Source organism: Pantherophis guttatus, chromosome 15 (genome assembly GCF_059756535.1).
Source record: "Pantherophis guttatus breed Tessera chromosome 15, ASM5975653v1, whole genome shotgun sequence".
Taxonomy (NCBI): Eukaryota; Metazoa; Chordata; class Lepidosauria; order Squamata; family Colubridae; genus Pantherophis; species Pantherophis guttatus.
The window spans coordinates 6,962,995-6,980,934 of record NC_142077.1 but is presented as its reverse complement, the minus strand read 5'-3'; the positions used below and the strand labels follow the sequence as shown (position 1 = coordinate 6,980,934).

General features: G+C 44.7%; 1 long non-coding RNA gene across 1 annotated transcript; it reads left to right on the top strand.

The window, feature by feature from the left end:
- The first annotated feature begins 804 nt into the window (after window positions 1–804).
- LOC148111869 (uncharacterized) lies at window positions 805–17,051 on the top strand. Its single transcript, XR_015729930.1, has 3 exons — window positions 805–909; window positions 16,479–16,583; window positions 16,818–17,051. It is a non-coding gene; the product is annotated as an uncharacterized LOC148111869 (long non-coding RNA).
- Window positions 17,052–17,940: the final 889 nt, after the last annotated feature.

Genomic DNA, 17,940 nt, shown 5'->3' with positions numbered 1-17,940 from the left:
TAAATTCGGAGTTCTTAAATTTTTGGGTTTTTTAGCTAATTGGCCTTGAATGTAATACTTTTAATAATTTTTAAATTTAAATTTGTAATATTTGTATTGTGTTTTTACCTGGCTGTACACCGCCCCGAGTCCTTCGGGAGAGGGGCGGTATAGAAATAAAATTATCCTATCCTATCCTATCCTTTTAACAATCAGTATTTCATATATTTTCCTTACTTCAAAGACCCGAATCAAATCCGCGTTTCTTCAAAATCACATCTAAAGACCGACGTAAAATATTTTACTCCTCTCTTAAAAACATTTCCAAATCCATTCACTTTAAAATTTCTTCCACATTTCCACCTATACTTTATGATACCCAAAATATTTTATTTTGGCTAGTTGAAGCTTCTTCTCCATTACAACTGATTCTAGCGTTTTAAGTGGTTCGTAACTTATATGTAGCTATTCCCCAGTTCTCCTGCTTCAGCAAGGGGCTGGATTAGAAGACCTCCAAGGGGCCCTCCCAGCTCTATTCTGTTCTAAAGAGTTGTCCAACCTCTTCTGGAAAAAAAAGGAAGGAAGAAGCGTAAGGGGAACATAAGGATTTAGGAGCAGAGTCTGTGATCCTACTTTTAACCTTGTTGGACAGGTGGATGGAAATCCTGCATGCGGCTTCAATTGCAGGATTCTTGGCATTCACCGGAAGCAATTATCCCCCCCCTCCCTCTCCAAAAATAGAGTTTTTTTTTTCAATCTATTTAATACCTCCCTCCTCCTTTTTTTTTTTTCCCCCCTTTCCCATTCTCCTCCGATCTTCCTCAGTTGGCCATCAATCACCGTGAGGAATCCTTTTCTGAGTTCAGCCTCCCAGGAACTTCTGAAGCATCCGGTTAGAGAGAAGATAACGGTGTCCCGACGAGGAAGCAGGTAATTGGGGTGGTGGGATGGGTACCGGTGGGTGGGTGGGTGGGTGGGAGCAGGCTGCGGGCATCCTTGTTTCATGCCCGAAAAACTTATCCAGGCCAGGCCAGTCGGTTAGACCTGGTGTCTCCCCCTCCCTGCCCCAAATTTCTTATCTCCTGTTTTAGATGATTCCTTCTCGTTTTTCAGGAATCTCTCATACACACCCACCAACTCATCCTTCGGATCTGAATTACTTTCCCACCCCCCCTTTTTTTTTTTGAATGCCAACTTTTGCTGACCTTGAGGGGCGGGCTTTGCGGGCAGAAGACCATGTCCCCCCTCCCCACTTTCTCTCGAGGGAGGGAGATGACGGCTTTGAAGGAATTTCCCCCCCCCCATCAGCATCCCCACTTCCCACAGCATCGGGGAGAAATTGTGGCTCCGCTTTGCTGATTCTCTCCAGCCCCCCCCTCCCCGATTTTTGATGCAGTCTCGCTGCAGAGGGGAAAGGGAAGCTGCAGAGCACTCACACAAATACACAAACACACACTCACACACCCTACACACATACACTTCTCTCCCCACATACCATTGCTGCAGAAGCAGAATGCATGACCACGATTTGGCTTGCAGGAAAGAGAGGGAGGGAGGGAGGGAGAGAGAGAGACAGAAAGAGAGAGACAGAAAGAGAGAGACAGAGAGAGAAAGAAAGAAAAAGAAAGAAAGAAAGAAAGAAAGAAAGAAAGAAAGAAAGAAAGAAAGAAAGAGGAAAGAAAGGAAGGAAGGAAGAAAAGAAAAAAGCAGGGAGGGAGAGAAGGAAGGAGGGAGGAGAGAAGAGAAGAGAATATATTTGTATAGTTATATACAAATATAAATATATTAGGAAAAAGAATGAATTGTTAAAGAATAAAAGAGGACAAATATGTACAACTAGCAAAGTTAGAATTTATATACAAATATAAATATCTTAGGAAATATATTAGGATTTGTATATTTATATACAAATATAAATATCTTAGGAAAAAAGAATGAATTGTTAAAGAATAAAAGAGGACAAATATGTACAACTAGCAAAGTTAGAATTTAGGGATAAACGAAGAAGGTGTTTATATATGCAAGTATAGGAGCCTCGGTCGTGCAGCGGACTAAGTGCTGTTAAGTGCTAGCACTTAGCTGCCAGCTGCCTGCAATTAGTGCGAGTTCGAATCTCACCAGGTTCAAGGTTGACTCAGCCTTCCATCCTTTCGAGGGAGGTAAATTGAGGACCCGGATTGTGGGGGCAATAAGCCAGCTTTGTATAGAACAACACCGCTTGGGGGGGGCGCGAAAGCCCTAATAAGCAGGTATATACAAAAAAAGTATGCAGGCTATTGCTATAATGCATTGTAAGCCGCCCTGAGTCTCCGGAGAAGGGCGGCATATAAATTGGACAAATAAAATAAAATAAAATAAAAAATAAAGATGGGGAAAAAGTCAGGGTCCTCCAGCAGCCCATTTATTCTTACTTGTTTTTTTTTCCCCCTTCTTCCCTTTTTCTTCTTTATTTTCTTCCTTTTTTCTTTCTGGATCTTTTGCAGTTTTTGAGAAAAATCAGTTGAAAAATCAGGCGTTTGAAGATCGTTGGGGGGGGTGTCTCAGGACTCGGGGGAGGGAAAAGTGGCATCTAGGGGTGTGTCTTTCTAGGACTCTTAATGGGGGAGGGGCTGGGGATTATGGGAGATGTAGCCCCAACCGGAGGAAGAGTGGTGCACCAGAAGTGTGTGTGTGTGTGGATAGGACGGGGCCTTCTGGAGCTTTTGGGTCTGGGCTGGTAGCGGAATGGCTTTAAAAGGGGATAGGATGCCTAAGTGTGCAAATAGAGTCTTATGTAGAGCCTCCTTATTCCGAGGCAGTCTACCAGGATGCTCCGATGTTCAAGATTCAAGTTAATTCCCCTGTTTGGGATTGGGTTTTTCTGTGGGATTGTGTGTGCGTCTTTGCAAATATTACCCCCCCCTCACTTTTTCTGCTGCCCCATTCCGTCACAACTTCAAATCAGTGAGTTTTTCATTCCCTCCATTTTTTCTCTCTCCCCCCGCCCCCTTTCTCATCATCTTATACATTTTAGTGGGAAAAAAATCTGGGCCTTTTTTTTTTCTTCCCTATTTCTCCGCTTTTCTCACGTTCTCAAAAATCCCGTTTTTTTTTTTGGCACCGGGGCGACAAAAAAGTTTTTTAAGAAACCCCTCTGATAACTGAACCGCTTTTCTCTCCCTCCATCCATTCCTGGATTCCTGCACAAGGTCCTCCCCCAAACTGTTATTTATTTATTTATTTATTTATTTATTTATTTATTTATTTATTTATTTATTTATTGGTTCGATTGATATGCCGCCCTTCTCCGGAGACTCAGGGCGGCTTGCAATGCGTTAAGCAATAGCCTTCATCCTTTTGTATATACCTGCTTAGTAGGGCTTTCGGGCCCCCCCTAAGCGGTGTTCTTTTTTTTATACAAAGTCAGCTTATTGCCCCCACACAATCCGGGTCCTCATTTGACCTACCTCGGAAGGATGGAAGGCTGAGTCAACCTTGAGCCTGGTGAGATTCGAACTTGCAGTAATTGCAGGCAGCTGGTGTTAACTTTAACAACACTTTAGTCTGCTGCGCCACCCAAGGCTCTTCAGCAAGCCACCATTTGGGCTCGAGGTTAAGCCGTGACCCCCTAAATTTCCCCCACGGGGATGGCGGGCCTCGTTCGTCCCTTTTGCCAGCCAGAAATCCGTCGGACCGATGCCAACGTTGCAATTCAAGCCGTGCCTCATTTTAACCATGTTTGGGGTTGAATTAAGCCCTGATTGTGGGAGGGAGGCTCTCGTGGGCTTAGCCAGGCCACCCTGCACAAACTGTGATACGTGGCACGATGTCGCCCGCATACCCTACTCGGGTATCTTACCAGTTCCGTTCCCCCCACCGAAGGTCAAATCATTCGGTCGGTAAGGAAGCATTGTCCTCTGCAAAAAGCAGCCATCACCGCAACGAAATTAAATGTACCCAAAGCTCTCTGGGATTGGTAAGGCCGCGATCTCTGCTTGGCCGGACAGCCTAACAAGAAAAAAAAAGCAGATATTACATTTAAAAAAAAAAAAAATGCATTAAAAGCACCAGAAGGGGAATGAAAAAAAAAAACAAAATAAAAAACAAAACTCTCAATTGATTTGTAGAAAAGGAGAGTGGGGCGAATTCTTACAGAGCCTCCAATCCTTCCCCGGACACAAAGTGGGGTTTTTTCGTCCCGCTGGACGTTAAGGGTGCCTTTTTCTTTCCCCTGGAGGGATTGGCTGCCCGTCTCAATTTTTAGCCAGCCCCCACCCCCACCCCCCCGGGTTTCTCGGCCACCGCATTTATTCTAAGGGATCAATTTTTTTCTCCTCCCCACCCTTCGTAACTCAGCGAACAAGCCTGCGCATCCAATGCTTGCAACAAACCAGGGTTTATTTTTTTTTAAAAAAAATAAAGTATTTCTTCACCGTGGCCAGGGACATTAGGTGGACGGGGGATTCGGGATAGGAAATTGAGTTTTTAAATTAAATCAACTGTGAGGGTTTTTTTTAACCTGGTCTTTGCAGGTTCTTTCTCTCTCTCTCTCTCTCTCTCTCTCTCTCCCTCCCTTCTTCCCTCCCTCTCTCCCTCCCTCCTCCCTCCATCTTTCCATCTCTTTCTCTCTCTCTCCCTCCATCTCTGTCTCTCCCTCGCCTCTCTCCTTCTCTCTCCTTCCCTCCCTCCCTCTCTCTCCCTCCCTCCCTTTTTCCCTCTACCCTTCTCTCTCCCTCCCTCCATTCCTCTGTCTCTCTCTCCCTCCCTCTCTTCTTCCCTCCCTTCCTCCTCTCTCTCTCTCCCTCCCTTTTCCTCCTCTCCCTCTCTCCCTCTCTCTCTCCATCTCTCTCTCTCCCTCCCCACTCTCCCTCTCCCTTCCTCCTTCCCTCCCTCCCTCCATCTCTTTCTCTCTCTCTCCCTCCATCTCTCTGTCTCTCTCTCTCCCTCACCCCTCTCCTCCCTCCCTCCCTCCCTCTCCCTCCCTCCCTCTTCTTTCTTTCTCCCTCCCTTTCTCCCTCTCCCCTTTTCTCTCCCTCCCTCCATTCCTCTGTCTCTCTCTCCCTCCCTCTCCCTTCCTCCTTCCCTCCCTCCCCCTCCCTTCCTCCCTCTCTCTTCTTCCCTCCTTCCCTCTCTCACTTCTCTCTCTCTCTCCCTCCCTTTTTCCCTCTCCCTCTCTCCCTCCCTCTCTTTCCCCTCTCCCTCTCCCTTCCTCCTTCCTTCCCTTCCTCCTCTCCCTCTCTCTTCCTCCGTCTCCCTCCCTCCCTCTCTCTCTTTGTCTCATTGTCCCTCCCTCTCTCTCTCACTCTCTCTTTTTTACATGCATCTCCTCGGACTGAAAAGATCAATAGACAGTGATCTGTCTCTCGCAACGATGCACTTCACTAAATTGTGGTTTGCTGAATAAACCACAGCTCACTAGCTTTGCTTGTAAACAGTCCTTGGATTTACACCGCCTTCCATATCTGGCTATGGTTGCTTGCCGTATTTCTCAAACTTGGCAACGTTAAGACGGGTGGACTTCAACTCCCAGAATTCCAGGCTGGCTGGGGACTTCTGGGAGTTGAAGTCCACCTGTCTTAAAATTGCCCCGTGTGAGAAAGATTGATTGATTTCCTGCTGGGCACGCAACTTTTAATTCTCGCGTAGTGTTAATAGTGTATGCAATCTATGGCGGCTTGCAACCGCTCCTTTCACTTATAACGGGGTAGCATCCTCACGATCACGTGATCAAAATTTAGGCCCTTGGCAACCCAATTTATGAGGGTTGCAAGATCCGGAGATCCCTTGATCCCTGCCTGCAACCTTCCCAGAGGGTTTCCGGCAAAGCAAAGTCAATGGTGGGGACAAGATTTGCACAATAACCATGGGATTCATTCAGGGGTGAAATCCAGCAGGTTCTGGCGAACTGGTAGCAGAAATTTTGAGTGGTTCAGAGAACTGGCAAATACCACCTCTGGCTGGCCCCAGAGTGGGGTGGGAATGGAGATTTTGCAGTATCCTTCCCCCTGGAGTGGGGAGGGAATGGGGATTTTGCAGTATCCTTCCCCTGCCATGCCCACCAAGCCACGCCCACCAAGCCAGACCAGACCCACAGAACTGGTAGTAAAAAAATTGGATTTCACCCCTGGATTCATTGTAGTTAAAATGAACCAAAATGTTGAAAACTCACCAACTCGCCTCGCTTAGCGATGGATGTTCTGTTCCCAACTATGGTCGTAAGTCGAGGACTACCTATCAAACGGATGGCTTGGCCTAATAAAGAGACAAAGGCTGTCCTTTCTTGGCTCGCTGCAGCTCGTCCTCGAGTTACGACCAGAATGGAGCCCCAACATTTAATATCGCGGAGCGAAACCTTTCTTCAGTGAGTTTTGTGCTCCGTTTTATGACGTTTTGTGCCACCGTCGTTAAAAGGGAATCATTGGCGTTTGTTCGTGGGTGGTTCAGGGAATCCAGATTCCCCCGTGGAGTTTTTGCTGGTCAGAAAGTCATTAAAAAGGGGATCACAGGACCCCCCCCCCCCCCGGGACACTTGCAGCCGTCGTAAATATGAACACCGCTTGGCAAGCGTTCGAATTTTGATCACGGGTCCATGGAGATGTGGCAGCGGTCGTAAGTGTGACAAGCGGTCCTTTTTTTTTTCAGTGCCGTCGTAACTTTCAATGGTCACTAAATGAACTGTGGTAAGTCGAAGAAGCTGTTGCAATCGATTGTAGCCGTCCTCCGCGTATTTCGATGGCGCGTCTCAAAAGTTTCCAATCCAGAGTAATTTAATTTAATTTAATTTAATTAATTAAATTTATATGCCGCCCCTCTCCAAAGACTCAATACCCGATACCACTTCAGACAAGTGGCTGTCCAGTCTCCTCTTTAAAAAAAAACCTCCAGCGTTGAAGCACCCACAATTTCTGGTGGCAAGCTGTTCCACTGACTAATTGTTCCGACTTGTCAAGTTGACTTTTTTTTTTATTATTTGATTTATATGCCGCCCTTCTCCGGAGACTCAGGGCGGCTTACAATGTGTTAAGCAATAGCCTTCATACTTTTGTATATATTTATACAAAGTCAGCTTCTCTTTCTTTCTTTCTTTCTTTCCTTCTTTCTCTTTCTTTTCTTTTTTTTTTTAATTTGATTTATATGCCGCCCTTCTCCGGAGACTCAGGGCGGCTTACAATGCGTTAAGCAATAGCCTTCATTCTTTTGTATATTTATACAGAGTCAGCTTATTTCCCCCACAAACCGGGTCCTCAATTTACCTACCTTAGAAAGGATGGAAGGCTGAGTCAACCTTGAGCCTTGGCGAGATTCGAACCTGCAGTAATTGCAGGCAGCTGGTCTTAATAACCAGCTTAATAACAGGGTGCCTTAGACCACTGTACTACCAAGACTTCCTCGCAGGGCTAACCTTTTCCAGAATAACAGATATTCTCATTCAGGATAACTTAGAATTGCTTAGCGGTCTCTCATCCATCCTCCTCATCTCCAGAGCAGGAAGGGACCTCGGAGGCTTTCTAGTCCAACCCCCTTCTCAAGCAGGAAACCAGATACCATTTCAAACCAGTCTCTTCTTCTTCAAAAAAAAAACAACAACCCTCCAGTGATGGAGCACCCCTCTGCGTTGTCTTTTCATAAATCTTTTTTTTTTTTTGAATGGTTAATTATAGACTTGTAGGATATGAGAAAATTCAAAAATAAAATAGTACGTAGGTAGGTATATAGGTTAGAAATGCATATAAGTAAAGATTCAGTTTTGCTCAGGCAGCGGGCTGGACTGGATGACCTTTCCGGGTCCCTTCCGGCTCTGCTACTCTGTTAAATTTTCAGGGTGACGGGATTCAGCCCCGCCAGAGTTTTTAAGGGACAAAACCGCGCAGGGAGGGAGTCACGTCCTTTGCAGCTCAGGTGCTGCATTTGCAGCTGTGAAAACACCTGGATCTCTTCCCCTGCTCCTCTCCAGCCAGGAGAAGGCGGGGGGGAGCATTTTGCTGAGTGCAGCTCTTCCCAAAATTTGCTGATTTCTTCCCGCCGTGATGGGATCGAGGCTGGGAACAAATGCATTCCCGTTCTTCTTTTGGATCTGGTTAGGGACCTGGATTTGTGTCTCCCAGTAAGCCATGGCTTGAAATTTTAAATTTCGAGGAACGAGCAATAATAAGCTGGCTTGCTGTTCTTTTTTTTTACTTTTTTAAATTTAATTTTTAAATTTATTTTAAATACAAGTAATGCAAACAATACGAACATATACATACACATTTAAATACAAAAAAGAAAAAAAAATGATTTTTTTTTTAAAAATTAGAGCCCTGGTGGCGCAGCAGACTAAAGCACTGTTATTAACATCAGCTGCCTGCAATGACTGCAAGTTCGAATCTCCCCAGGCTCAAGGTTGACTCAGCCTTCCATCCTTTCTAAGGTAGGTAAAATGAGGACCCGGATTGTGGGGGCAATAAGCTGACTTTGCATAAATATACAAAAGTATGAAGGCTATTGCTTAACGCATTGTAAGCCGCCCTGAGTCTCCGGAGAAGGGCGGCATATAAATCAAATCAAAATAATAATAATAATAATACAATGCACCCACATCCCCGGAGACCATTTCCCCTCCTTATATTTCTTTTTCTATAACAGCTTAAAAATATACAATATATTCTAAATGTAAATATCCCCTCCGAAACAGCATATATTCTTGAGGAGGTTTATTTCCTTTGCCTTCCACCAATACTGATTTTATAAAATCCCCCCTATTTCATTATAATTGTTTTAATCATCCCTTTCTTAAAATTTAATTTCTGCTGTTAATTTATCGTTTGTTGCCATGCTCCAAATTTCATTACACCATTCATTTCTTTGACTATCCCAATTTCATCCCCAGTATTTAGCCATCGCTAATCTAGCTGCCATTATCAAATTTACAATCATTTCTTTTTGTTTGTTTGTTTCATTTATATCCCGTTGTTCCACCAGCAACAATAATAATGCAATTCTCGGTGGCATGTCTAAATTTACATCCAAAAGTGCTCTAATTTCTCTAAACACCATGTCCCATATTTTTGGTGCACTGTCACAGTCCCACCACATGTGTTTGTATGTTCCGACCTCTTCCTTGCACCTCCAACAAATATTTGTATATTTACTATCTAGATGGCTTGCTGTTCTTGAAACAAGGGGAATTTGAGACAAACTTGTTCATGGATTTGGGGGCAGTTCTCCATCTGCAAAAGGCTACCCACCCACCCCTTTCCCTTCTTCGGAAATTTTGGGATGCAATTCCCATGTTCCCCAGCCCCTGGGAGGATGAGCAACTGGCATCTGGCAGAATTATTTCTGAATTCTCCTTTTAATGCCAGCCTAAAACCCAGATCCTGCAGGATCCAGGCCGTAATTTTGCACGAACCAAGGGGTATGAATGCAAGAAAAGCGAAGCCAGAATAACAGAAGAGTTGGGAGGGACCTCGGAGGTCTTCTAGTCCAACCCCCTGCTTCTAGCAGGAAACCCTGTACTGTTTCAGACAAATGGTTCTCCAATCTCTTTTTTTTTTTTGAAAATCCTCTAGCGTTGGAGCAGCCACGACTACTGGAGACTGGCCATTCCACTAATTAATTGTTCTAACTGTCAGGAAATTTCGTAAGCCAGGATTTAGGACGGAGCTGAAGACGTTCAGCTCAATTGGTCTCCGGCAGCCAACCTCGGATGCCAGAAGCGTCCGATGGGTCTCCTGGCCCAAATTTTGCCAAGCTTGCCAGGGCCCCCCCCCATGTCAAAGGGGGCCTGTTTGTCCTCTCCGGGCAGTGTTTTTGCTGCATCGGTGCCCTTCTTCTAAGGGCTGGCAGGACAGCCTGCTGGCAAACCCATCATCCAGGACACTCGGTTGCCCGAGTGGCAAAGCACAGCAAAATCCCACATAAATACAAAGATTTCAGATCTACCCAAGCTAGTGTGGGAGAAAGTCGATGTGTAGATTAGGAAGCATCCACCCCCCCTCCAGCTGCAGAGAAGTTGTTGCAACGTGGTTTGTGCAGAGTAGAGATGCAATGACACGTTTGCGTCTCTCCTTAAGGCATAATAGCAATAGCATTTAGACTTATATACCGCTTCACAGTGCCTTACAGGTACAGATGGGATTCGCCCAGCACCAAAAATTTGAGCCACCTGTAGATCACTCTTACCGGTTCGCTTGAACCGGTCCGAACCACCTGGCCAAGTGGCTCAGGGGCTAAGACACTGAGCTTGTCAATCAGAAAGGTCAGCAGTTCGGCAGTTCGAATCCCTAGTGCCGGTCTCCTGCGTGAGCAGGAGGTTGGGCTAGATGACCTCCAAAGTCCCTTCCAACTCTTGTTACTCTGTTACCGTTAGCAGCTGAATAACCCCTCTGCTTACAGCCCTCTGTAAGAGACAGCATATTACCCCCAACAATCTGGGTCCTCATTTTACTCACCTCGGAAGGACGGAAGGCTGAGTCAACCTTGAGCTGGTCAGGATCGAACTCCTGGCAGTCAGCAGAGTCAGCTTGCAATACTGTATTCTCACCACTGGGAGGGAGGAAGGAAGGCGGAATAACAATAGCACTTAGACTTATATACCACTTCACAGTGCTTTACAGACCTCTCTAAGCAGTTTACAGAGTCAGCCTCTTGCCCCCAACAATCTGGGTCCTCGTTTTACCGACCTTGGAAGGATGGAAGGTGGAGTCAACCTTGAGCTTGTCAGGATCGAACTCCTGGCAGTGGGCAGAATCAGCCTGCAATACTGCATTCTCACCTCTGGGAAGGAAGGAAGGAAGGAAGGAAGGAAGGAAGGAAGGAAGGAAGGAAGGAAGGAAGGAAAAATAATAGGACTTAGACTTATATACCGCTTCACAGCGGTTTACAGAATCAGCATATTACCCCAAACAATCTGAGTCCTCGTTTTACCGACCTTGGAAGGATGGAAGGCGGAGTCAGCCTTGAGCTGGTCAGGATCGAACTCCTGGCAGTGGGCAGAGTCAGCCTGCAATACTGCATTCTCACCACTGGAGAGGAAGGCAGGCAGGCAGGCAGGCAGGCAGGAAGGAAAAATAATAGGACTTAGACTTATATACCACTTCACAGCGGTTTACAGAGACAAATATTTCTCTCTCTGAGCGCTCCGAGAATATATCTTGTATATATCTTGTATTTTTAATTTTGGGCCAAATTTATATATATTTTAATTGTTTTTTAATATTTGTATTTTATGGTTTTTAATTCTGGCTGTACACCGCCCTGAGTCCTCAGGGAGAAGGGCGGTATATAAATTTAAAATAAATAAATAAATAAATAAAATAAATATCTGCTGAACAAAACTCCACAATGGTGACAGGAAGGGCATCTGGCCATTAAAACACTCTGCTAGCTCCATTAAGTTGCCCGGATTCTACCCTGCCAAGGGATTTTGAGGTCGTTAGATGAAGATGATGATGATTTATTTGATTCTTGATTGTGATTTACTGCTGTCATAATTTGGGGGGTGGATCTTTGCTACTTATCAAAGGAATTCTGGAGCTCTAAAAAGATTTTTCTGTTCGGGGTCATTGAGGGTCAAGATCTGAGATCAAACAACCAACCTCACTCGATATTACTCAATCGACCACCTCCACTGCGCTGATATTTAATAAATGTCTCACTTAGCGACAGAAGATTTGGGCTCAATTGTGGTCAAGGGCTACCTGTATAGAGAGTGAGATTAAACTTCAATCAATTGATATATTAAAAAAAAAAACCAATATCTGTCAATGAAATCTTATCCTCAACCTTTTTTGTGATGGGAATTTTTTTTTCATTTTTTTTCATTTTTTAAAATTTTCTTTTGAGGAAAAGTTTCCCCAAGCTTGCCTTCTAGCAACTACAAAGACAATCATCCCCACAAACTTAAAAAGTTTAAGAATTGCAGGATAGCAAAGCCAGAGGACGCCAAAATGAAAAAAATTGAAAACTTCTTATGAATTTGTGACCTGCCGAAGGAAGGCATTATGGTTATCGTCCATCTTACACGGCCAGAGAGATGGGAGTTGTAGTCCGGCAATATTCAGAACATTATTAGTCGTCTTAAGTATTTTCTTCGATGCTTAGCTTAATTCAAAGCTGCAAAATCAATTCTTTTTTTTTCTTCTGATCAGATTTCTGCTGCTATTTCTAGAATCTCAATTTTGTCAATTTTATACTTTCCCCGATCACATTTTTCTGATTTTCGTGCCTTCAACTGATTGGGGGGAAAAAAATAAGAATTTTAGATTTCGTTCTGGTATGTCTTGTGATGATTGCACCAGCCCATAAAATAGGAGATTTTTCTTCCTCTTTTTAAACAGACTTTTATTCATTTTTCCTCTGGCGCCTTTCTTCACCACCTTGGCAAATACACCCGTTTAATTCTATATTTCAACCACGAAGACCTAAATGTGAAATTGCTATTAATTTTATCAAGCCAGAAGCATTAATTGTGTGCACCCAAATATTAATCCATTTATCCAGCTTTATTCTCTTCTTCCCAATTTGCAAAACCCCTTTCTTTCTCTTTTCCTCTATCTATTCCTCTCATCTAATCCCGATATTTCACTGATATTGACTAAGCGCACGAAGATCTAATTTAAAGCGGCAAGATTTGGCTAATTAAGGAGTTAGTCGTTTCCCAACCTGTCTTTCTAAAGAGGTTTGCAAATTTCAGCTCCAATTATTCCTGGATATGAGAGCAGCGTCTGGAGGCGAGCAGTACCCCAGTGGCTTGAAAAATTCTAATTTTGAGGGGCGAGGTTACGTCCATTTATTCATTGTGCAGTTTTAACAGAGTAACAGAGTTGGAAGGGATCTTAGAGGTCTTCTAGTCCAATCCCCTGCTCAGGCAGGAAACCCAATCTAGTGTTGGCAAACTCTTTCGGCACCGAATGCCGAAACGGGAGCGCGCGCATGTGCGCGGGGCAGCTCCCCGGCTCGCACGCGTGGGAGTGCTGGAAACCGGAAGAGCAGCAGAGCTTCCGGTTTCTGGAGTGCGCATTTGCGCCGGTCACATGGTCTTCCGGTTTCTGGCATGCACACGCATGTGAAGACCAGCTGGCCGGCACACATGCACGCACCGGAAACCGGAAGCTCAGCTTCCCGGCACGCGCAAGACAGAATAGAATAGAATGCAAAATAGGATAGGATAGGATAGGATAGGATAGGGAGTAGAGTAGAGTAGAGTAGAGTAGAGTAGAGTAGAATGCAAAATAAAATAGAATAGGATGGAATAGAATAGAATAGAATAGAATAGAATAGAATAGAATAGAATAGAATAGAATAGAATAGAATAGAATGCAAAATAAAATAGGATAGAATGGAATAGAATAGGATAGGACAGGACAGGACAGGACAGGACAGGACAGAATGCAAAATAGAATAGAATGGAATGGAATGGAATAGAGTAGAGTAGAGTAAAGTAGAGTAGAGTAGAGTAGAGTAGAGTAGAATGCAAAATAAAATAAAATAGGATAAGATAGGATACGATAGAATTGGATAGGATAGGATAGGATAGGATAGGATAGAATAGAATAGAATAGAATAGAATAGAATAGAATAGAATAGAATAGAATAGAATAGAATGCAAAATAAAATAGGATAGAATGGAATAGAATAGGATAGGACAGGACAGGACAGGACAGGACAGGACAGGACAGGACAGGACAGAATGCAAAATAGAATAGAATGGAATGGAATGGAATGGAATAGAGTAGAGTAGAGTAGAGTAAAGTAGAGTAGAGTAGAGTAGAGTAGAGTAGAATGCAAAATAAAATAAAATAGGATAAGATAGGATACGATAGAATTGGATAGGATAGGATAGGATAGGATAGAATAGAATAGAATAGAATAGAATAGAATAGAATAGAATAGAGTAGAATAGAATATTGCAAAGGGATCTTGGAGGTCTTCTAGTCCAACCTGCTTCGGCAGGAAACTATACCACCGATACCAATCTTTTTGCCGTCATGGGGGGAGCATGCGGGGGGGGGTGTCACATGTGTCCACACCCATAATTCAATGCGCCCTGCCCCCCGCGCATGCGCGCGCAACCCCTCCCCACTTTTGGCACACGGGCACGGTAGGCTTGTTTTTCGCCCTCCCCAGGCTCCAGAGTCTTTCTTGGAGCCTGGGGAGGGCGAAAACTGCCTTCCCCCCCCACCAGAGGCCCTCTGGAGGCCGAAAACAGCCCATTTCCCGACTTCCGGTAGGCCCAGAAGGCCTGAAAATCATCTGGTGGAGCTGAGCTGGGGCAACGCTTGTGTCCCCACAGATATGGCTCCACGTGTCACCTGCGGCACGCGTGCCGTAGATTCACCATCACGGCCCTATACCATTTCAGACAAACGATGGTCCAATCTCTTCTTAAAAATCTCCAGCGTTGGAGCTTCCACAACTTCTGGAAGCAGGTTACAAAAGTTAACTTCCTTACAAAGCTACCACAACACTGAAAAAAACGTGACTTGTGGCCGTTTTTCACAATTGCGACCTTTGCGGCATTCTCCAAGGATCACGTGATCCAAAATTCGGACGCTTGACAACTGACTTTCAGACTTAACGACGGTCGCAGTGGTCCAAGGCCACGTGAGATCCCTCTTTTTTGCGGCCTTCCTGACATTGGGGCAAAGTCATTGGGGAAGCCAAGTTCGCTTAACAGGGTGACTAACTTATCCCCCGCCGTGATTCCCTTAACAGCTCACTTAACCAATGTCTCACTTAGCAACACTAAACGTTGGGCTCAGTTGTGGTCCTAAGTCGAGGACTTCCTGTCCCAGAAAGATTAATTAAAAACGAAGCCGTGTTCCTTTTCTTGGCTTGGCTAGATCAGGGGGTCTGCAACCTTAAACACTCAAAAGAGCCATTTGGACCCGTTTCCCACAGAAAAGAAAACACCGGGAGCCACAAAACCCTTCCCGTGCCTGACTATTACTCAAGCGGCCACAAAACTAGCATATGTAGTTGAATTAAACGTTCTGTTTTCTCGGTCTTATGGGAGACTTATGGGTAGAATTCTCTATTATACAAGTCTTGAGACAATCCCTATATTTGGATATTTTTTTTCCCCCTTTTGTGTGGCCTTTAGGCATCTAAGTTAGTTGGTGAGAATGTGGGTTTGATTCTTTTTGGAGCCTGTTCCTCGACCCTTGTCAATCCGGGTCCTCGGCTTACGACCACAATTGAGCCCGAAATTTAATGTTGTTAAGTGAAACGTTTGTTAAGTGAGGTTTTACGACCTTTCTTGCCACGGTCGTTAAACGTTATCACTGCAGTGGATAAGTTAGTCACCCGGTTGTTAAGTGAATCTGGCTTCCCCCCCCCCATTGTAAATCGAGGACTTTTGTAATTTGATTGCACTTTTGAATATTGTTCAGATTAAAACACAGGTGTTCAATTAACAATCGGAAGAAATTGAGTCAAATCACTAAAAATCCGACGGGGAAAAAAAAGGTGCAAAAATAGTGAATTCTGCCAGAATCCTTTCAAGATGAAACTAAAGGTACGGCCATTCGTTTAACGACTGTTCGGAATTACGACCATGCTGGAAAAAAAGGAATTTACACTTACGACCGCCAGAGTATCCCCATGATCAAAATTCAGTTGCTTGGATTTCCTACTTTCTTACAAAGCTAAACCGTGCTGCACAGCTGATCGTCAGAAATACCAGTTCAGACGAACTGGTAGCATTTTTTAACTAAAGGTTCGCTCGAACCGGTAGTTTTTATCACTTATGTGTGGGTCATAAGTCAAGGACTACCAGTGAATTCTTTGGTTTCTGTAGTATGTGAACCTTAGTGATAATCATAGCTTGTTTGACACCTTGTGTCTAATTCAACCATGGTTTAGCACAATATGTAAACCCACAGAGGGAAGAGAAAAATCTATGCGGCTTTCTTTACCTCATAACTGATATATGGGGGGGGGGGGGACTCATTTTACAACTGCTGTAATTCACTTAACGAATCTGGCCCCCACCAAAAAAACATTGTAAAGTGAGCCAAAACTCACCGAACAACATAAATTTGGGGCTTAACGATGGTCCTAAGCGGAAAACTACCTATACTCTATAATATTCTCATTTATTCTGGGCAGACAGGCATGTAACAGCAACAGAGATGGAAGGGCCCTTGGAGGTCATCTAGTCCAACCCCCTGCTCCCACAGGAGAACTGTACTAGGGATTCGAACCGCCGAAACGCCGATCTATCTGATCGACGAGCTCAGTGTCTTAGCCCCTGAGCCACCTTAGTCAGGCATACTGTGTGAGTTTCTGAAGCAGCCGTGCCAACAAGCCAACATCTAAATCGGGATCGATGGTGGTTTGTTGGTTTAAAGTCTTTCCGCGAAATATCTTGCCCGGCTTGGACAGCGGCGTTTCCCCCGGTCCGACAGCAGATAGAAGGAAAATCATTTAAAAAAAATAAAATAAGCCATTGGAGATGTTAAAATGACGTTAATGACGATAGCATCCTTATCACTCAGGGCTTTATAGTTTTTGTTTGTTTGTTTGTTTTTTTAAAGCTAACCCCTCAAAAAGGATGTTTAGCAGCCAGGAGGATGCGGGATCTCCCGAGGCTGCTGCAGTGATCCTGTGGTGAGGGATCACCCTTCCTCACCCATGCGCAGGTAAAAGTCCTCGCTTTACGCCGCTGGAACCCAAGGGCCTCTCTTTTGTCTCCCCTCCCAAAGGAAGATCCTTTTCGGGAAGGGACCGAACCGTGTACAGGGACACGGGAGTTTTCTTCACCGGCGACCTTGAGGGTGCCTGCGCCGTGCCCCCCCTCCCTCCTGATTGCTCCTCTCTCTCTCTCTCTCTCTCTCTCTCTCTCCCCCCCCTTCTTCTTTCTTCCTCCTTTCCAGGCTGACCTTCCTGGAGTAAGCTGCCTGCCCCTTTAAGATCCTCCTGCACATCTTGATGTGCAAAAAAAATCCTGCAGCACCGGTTTTACACGGCTGCGGCACTATTGGAAGTGTGCTGAGCGGAGCAGTTTGCTTGGACAATGTCATTTTCTCCGGCAAGCCGAATATTGCAGCAAGTTTCGGTCCTTGGCTTGAGACGGCCAGCTTTTTCGTCCTTCTCTCTGCCCTAAAGAGGTACGCGACTTTTGCTTTTTCTCCTTTTCCTTTTCCTTTTTTCTTTCTTTTCTTTTTTTTTGGGGGGGGGGGAAAGGGGTTGTAATGAATTCTGCTTTCATCCTCTCTTCAACCAGAGGAAAAGAGAGAGGGAGAGAGAGAGAGAAAGCAGGCATCCAATTCAACCTCTTTTTTGGGGGTCACTCTTAATGCCACCCCCCCATGTCTTTCTGCCACTCACTAGACCCGATTCTAATTTCACCCTCCACCTTATAACAACCCCCCCCATCCTGCCCCCTATTCCCCCCCTTCATTTTTTTGCAGCTTCTTTTCTCCCCCCCCCACGTTGTCTTCTTTTTCTCTCTCTCTCTCTCTTCCCAGAGACCCAAGGGAGAAGCGGGGTGGGGGGGGTGGGGAGCCCTTTCGGCAGGGTGCCGAGTTCGAAAGCGGAAATATTTGCGGAGAACCCAAGGAGAGATTCGAAGCCGCGGCCGGCAGCAGCAGCACCCCGTGCTTGGGAGAAGTTGCATCGGGACTCAAATTTCTCGTGAGTAAATTTGGTTTGGGAAGAGAAGCATTGTGGGATGGATAGCAAGGCTGGGGAATTGGAAAAATAGATAGATAGATAGATAGATAGATAGATAGATAGATAGATAGATAGATTTGATTGCTAGATAGATATATAGATTTGATTGCTAGATAGATAAATAGATAGATAGATAGATAAATAGATAGATAGATAGATTTGATTGCTAGATAGATAGATAGATTTGATTGCTAGATAGATAGATAGATAGATAGATAGATAGATAGATAGATAGATAGATAGATAGATTTCCAGATGAGAAAGACGCAGGAAGGAAGTGGTGGAAGGTACTTCTTTCTGTCTTGGCACAGGGCAGTGTGGTGT